Genomic DNA, 6,247 nt, shown 5'->3' on the forward strand with positions numbered 1-6,247 from the left:
AAAAATAGAAATGTTATTTTAAATTTTAACTGCCAATAAATAGCTATAATTAGAGTTATAAGGGATTGTAGGTATTCTGGTACAAACACTATTTCACAGATTGAGGAAGCAATTATTACATTTTACAAAATATCTCCAGTGCCTTAAGATTTTAGACTAATAAATGGGAAACTATAACCAGATGCTACTATACCTTTTTTAAGCACTTCACTAGGGTCATATTTAATTCAGATTCTCTGCAAGAAATACAGTTTTTTATGTGATTTTTATGTATGTATTATGATCCAGTTATAATATGAAGTTCATCAGAATTGATAATGGAAGATAATTGACCATAATTGCCACAGTCTGTTTATATGTTTCTGTCAGATATACATATCTAGTATTGTCCTATATTCTTAGAATTGAACATACTGCATTATGTTGAATGATTAATTATTATATGAAGGCATGTCATTTTATACTATTATATGTTGATAAGCACTCAAAACACAAAGACATAAAACATATACAAAATTTTGTACTATTAAATATGTAAGGTAGGGGTGCCTGGGGGGCTCAGTCTGTTGAGCATCTGACTCTTGGTTTCAGCTCAGGTCATAATCTCAGGGTCATGGAATCTAGCCCGCATCAGGCTACACACCCAGCATAGAGTCTGCTTGGGATTCCCCCTGCCCGTCCCCTTGCTTGCTCTTGCTCTCACTCGCTCTCTCTTCTCTCTCAAATAAGTAAATAAAATCTTTAAAACAATATGTAAGGTAAAGACTGATACCTAGGAATAAACACTAAAATAATGTTCAGAGACTATTCCAACACAATTTTTTTAGATGTTAAATTCAGAATAAATAAAGAATATAAATGCTTGTAATGGAGTTGTAAAGTTTGAATAGATACAGTTAACTTCATATACCCAATTTTTATAACAACATGTGCAATTTATATATAAAACTGATTATATATTTGACTAAAATAAAATTTAAAAATATCTGAAAAGTAAAATGAATGCAATACTATCTTGAATTTTCATAATTCTTTACTTAAACTTTAAAAACAGTATTTGTAATTTGCAGATATGTTTTCCTAAACAATGTATTTTTAAATTTTTAAATGTGAACTTTATAGAAGCGGTATCTAATTATATATATTTTCCTAGGACCTCTATTTATTTTACTCATAATTGTGTTTCTCAAAACCCAATTTGATAAATGTTAAAATATTAAATAAGTGTCTCAAATTTTATAAAAACAAATAAATATAAGAAAATATTAAGAAATATAATATAGAAAACCTGTATAATAAGTAAAATTAATAAATTCAAAAGTTAGTTCTTTGAAAATTCTTATAAAATAGACAAATTCTAGGAAATATGATGAAAACGGGACCAAAGTGAGAAAGACAAAAAGAGTGAGAGAAGCAGATTAAAAAAAAAATGAGAAAAAATATCAGTGATCATAAGTATAGAGAATTTTGTTAATCCTAAGAAAATATTGTGTATAACTACTATTTGAGTTATAACAAATACATTAAATACCATTTGAACAGAAGTTACCCACTATAGTGGCCACCCTCCCCTTGCTCTTTACCTGGAAAGAAATGGTTTCAGCACCTCCTAATTAAGGAAAAATTTTATGAATAATCTTCCTCAAAGTTAGTAAAATCTCCTGGAATTCCTAACGTTCTAAGAATAAATTTTAAATTTTATTCATTGCTTTTATGCACTTTTAATATCATTGATTTTTGTCTGATTTGTTAAGATGATGAATTATACTTACTGATTTTCTGATATTAATATCAACCTGGCATTTTTGGAATAAACTCCATGTTTTTAAGGGGTATTTGTTTTCTTTATATAGCAGAATTTGATTTCCTAGATTTGTTTGGACTCTCTGCATCTATACTTCCTGGTGAGATTGTCCAGTAATTATTATTTTCCTTCTGGCCCTTGTGATGTTTAAATTATGATAGTCTTACACAGTAAGCTGAGGTGTAAGTCTTTTTATATCACCTGGAGTAGTTTGTAAGCTTGGAAATCTGTTTCTTTCATTTTGGTTACAACTCTTGATAAAACCGTCTGAACCTGGATATTTCTTTTGGGAGAGATTTAAAATTACCCTTTCAATATATTTTAGAGTTATTCAGATATTGCATTTCTCCTGGAATAAATTCTGTATGTTATATTTTTCTATGAATTTGACCATTTCTCTAAGTTTTAAAATATAGTGACATAATGTTATTCATGATAAAACTTCATTTTAGCATCAGTGGCATCTACAGCCAAGTGCTTTTTGCTTTATTGGCCAGTTGCAACTTTGCTTTTTTTAATTATACTTTCCTGAATTTTATCATTGTATGATCTTTTTTAACAAAGTCACTTTTGACTTTGTTGATCATCTCTGTAGTGTTTTTTTTTCATTTTAGTAATTTCTTCTATCTTTATTACTTATTCAATATCTTTTTTCAGTTTTATTTTGCTGTTCATTTTTTATATTCTTGAGATAGATGCTTAGTTTACTAGTTTTAAGTATTTCTTCTTTTTGAATATAAGCTATTAAAAAGGACATAAAAATTGCCCCCATGTAAGTACTGTTCACCTGCACTATCAAAGTTTTGATATGTACTATTGTTTATTGTTAGTTACTAAATATTTGCTGATTTTCTCTTTTTTTTTTTAAAGATTTTATTTATTTGACAGAGAGAGAGAGAGATCACAAGCAGGGGGGAGCGGCAGGCAGAGGGAGAGGAAGAAGCAGGCTCCCCGCTGAGCAGGGAGCCCGATGCGGGGCTCGATCCCAGGACCCTGGGATCATGGCCTGAGCTGAAGGCAGACGCTTAATGACTGAGCCACCCAGGCGCCCCTTGATTTTCTTATAATATAGTCCTCCTTCCTTAATTTATTTGGAATTAAGGAAGTTAATAATTGTATGGCGCTTTCCGGCTTATTTTCTTGTTACTTTTTCCAAATAATACTATTGGACTAAATGAATATAATCTGTATGATAATACTTTTTTGAAATTTGTTATTCATTGTTTTATGGTACAGTATGATTATTTTTCACAAATATTCTATTTTTCAGTATGCATATTCTGAAGTTAACATGTTCAGCATTTTACACATATTCATCATTCTGTATTTTATATATATATGTGCCCATTAGAAGCAGTTAATTGTATTTTGCAAATCTTCCAGATTATTTTACCTGCTTGAAAATGAATAATACAAAGTCTTTGGATGGATAGTCTCATCTGATACTGATATACTTCTCTTTGGATGTGTTTTAGAGTACCTACAACAAGGTATGAGCGGCATACCATCAGCCAAATGTCCATAAACATTTTCTCTCGATCAAGGTTTTAAGAACTTTTGATTTAAATGTTCATCTGTTTTGTTCCTTAAATTCCACATATGAATAAAATCATATGGTATTTAAGACAAGCAACTTCATGCCCTTTGGAGCTCACCCTGAAGATAAATAGGAGACATAGATAATAAACAGGTAAACAAATACATAACAAGATAAATTTAGTTAGTGAAAAGTGTGAGGGCAATTAAAAAAAGAAAAGGATGTGTTAGGAAAAAACAGTGTGGGGCTTCTTCAGACAAGGTGGTTGGGGAAGGCTTCTCTGAGGAGGTGATGTCGGACCTGGGACCTAAATGGCACGAAGGAGCCAGTCATGTAACACTCTGAGGGAACCGTGCTCCAGGCAGAGGGAATAGCAAGTTCAAAGGTCCTGAGGTTAGAATGTGCTTGAGAATGAGGCACTGAAAGGCCAGAAAAAAAATTATCTTTTTAGAATTCTTGAAGAGTAAATTAACTCTTCGAAGTGTACTGATGATTGACGACAGTCTATGCTATGTGCAAGGTTTGGTGAACAGAAACACATGATTAGAGAAAAGTAATTGTAGGACAATGTGACAGCACTGGGATAAACTGTGGATTGTAACAGGTTCAGTATATATCTTAAATAAGGAATTAAATCTAACATGCATTCACTTAAGGCTATCTCTGATGTATGAATAATACATAGGGAGGGATCAGAAACAATCCAATTCTTATGACTAAGCTTCATGATGCTTACATATTATAGCAATATTTAGTGTCATTCATTCCAGGTTCTCTTTCTGTATTCTTTGCATGTATATTGTGCAACTGACTCCTTTCTCTTATATTTAATTTTCTTCTTACTGAAACACATTCTTTACTAGTTCTTTGATTGGGTTTCTGTTTGCTACCTTTTCTATTTATCTAATAATGTTCATACTGTGCCCCCATTCTTAGAAAGAGCTTAGGTGGTTATTAAAATTATAGGTTAACATTTATTTCCCCTTAGCACTTAAAGATACTATTCTATTTTTTCTGGCCTATTGTTACTCATTATAAGATACTTATCAGTTATTGTTTTTGTATAGATAGTGTGCATTTTCTATGTTTGCTAAGGAAAGCTTTATTGTGCTATAATTTGCATACAGTTAAATTAATTTTTTTTTGAGTTCAGGTTGATGGGTTTTGATGAGCATATATAGTTGTGTAAACACTGCCACTATCAAGATAGAGAATATGTCTATTAAAGCAAAAAGTTTCTTTGTGCCCACTGTGGTCAGTGTTCTTCCTCTACTCTCTTTCCCCACCTCAAGCATTATTTGATTTTTGTTCTCTAGTTTGCATTTTCCAAATGTCATATAAATGGAATCATCACTGTGTAACTTTTTTGTGTGGCTTCTTTCATTTAACATGAAACATGTGAAAATCATTCATGCTGTTACAAGTATTAATAGTTCATTTATTTTTACTTATGAGTAGAACCCCATCATACGGATAAACCACTGTATGTTTATCCGCTGGTAGATGACGTTTGAATTGTTTAAGCTATTGGCAAATATGAATAAACCTACTATAAACATTCAGATCAAAGTCTTTGTGTAGGTATATGTTTTTATGTTTCCTGGGTAGATACCAAAAAGTGGCATTTCTGGGTTGTAAGATAAGTGAATGTTTAACTAGATAAAATACTTCCAAAAGGGGCGCCTGGGTGGCTCAGTCGTTAAGCATCTGCCTTCCGCTCAGGTCATGAGCGGTTCTGGGATGGAGCCTCCTATCAGGCTCCCTGCTCAGCGGGAAGCCTGCTTCTCTCTCTCCCGCTCTCCCTGCTGTGTTCCCTCTCTCGCTGTCTCTGTCAAATAAAGAAATAAAATCTTTAAAAAAAAAAACTTCCAAAAAAATTTTTAAGTGCCCTTATAATTTTTCATCACCACCAGCAATATCCAAGAGCTCCATTTGCTTGTAATCCTCTCTAGTGCTTTTAATCCTCTCTAGTGCTTGGTAGAGTCAGGGGATTTTTGAGTGTGTGTGTGTGTGTGTGTGTTGCCATTTAGTAAATATGGAGTGCCAACCTATTGTGGTTTCAGTTTGCATTTCCCTGAAGCTTAATGATTCTGAACATCTTTTCACGGATTTATTTGCCAACAGTATAGTTTCTGTGATAAAGTGTCTGTTCAGATCTTTGCCCATTATTTAATTGGATTGTTTATCTTTTATTGTTGAGTTGTAAAAGTGCTTTATATATTTTAATGCAACTTATTTATCGTCTAAGTGTTATGCAAATATTTCATCCAAGTCTATGGTTTATCTTTTCATTTTCTTAGTAGTGTTTTAAAAGAGTAGATTTTAGTTTTAATGAAGTTCGATTTATCAATTTTTTTTTAATTTTAGGGTTTGTGTTTTTTGTATCCTTTCTAGAAATCTTTGCTTAATTATAGGTCACAAAATGTTCTCCTATGCTTTCCTCTAATAGTTTTATAGTTGTAGCTCATAAATTTAGCTTTATTTTCATTTCATTTCATTTCAAGTTAATTTCTGAAATAAAGGATAAAGGGTTTCGGTTTGTTTTTTGTTTGTTTTTTAACAAACAAAATGCCCAAATGTTCAAGCACTAGCACTATTTGGACTATCTTCTCCATTGATTTACTTTGGTACCTTTATAAAAGATAAATTTGCTGTATATATGCATGTATGTCTATTTCTAGATTCCCTAGTCTTTTGACCTTTATATCTATTTTTATTTTATTTTAATTGCAAACTGTGTCAATTGTTGTAAATGTATAGTAAGACTTGTAATCAGATTGTGTAAGTTCTTTAACTTTGTTCTGCTTTCTCAAAGTTTTTTTTAAAGATTTTTATTTATTTATTTGACAGAGAGAGAGATAGCGAGAGCAGGAACACAAGCAGGGGGAGTGGGAGAGGGAGAAGCA

Source organism: Leptonychotes weddellii, chromosome 3, assembly GCF_054177405.1.
Source record: "Leptonychotes weddellii isolate Sample4059 chromosome 3, ASM5417740v2, whole genome shotgun sequence".
Classification (NCBI taxonomy): domain Eukaryota; kingdom Metazoa; phylum Chordata; class Mammalia; order Carnivora; family Phocidae; genus Leptonychotes; species Leptonychotes weddellii.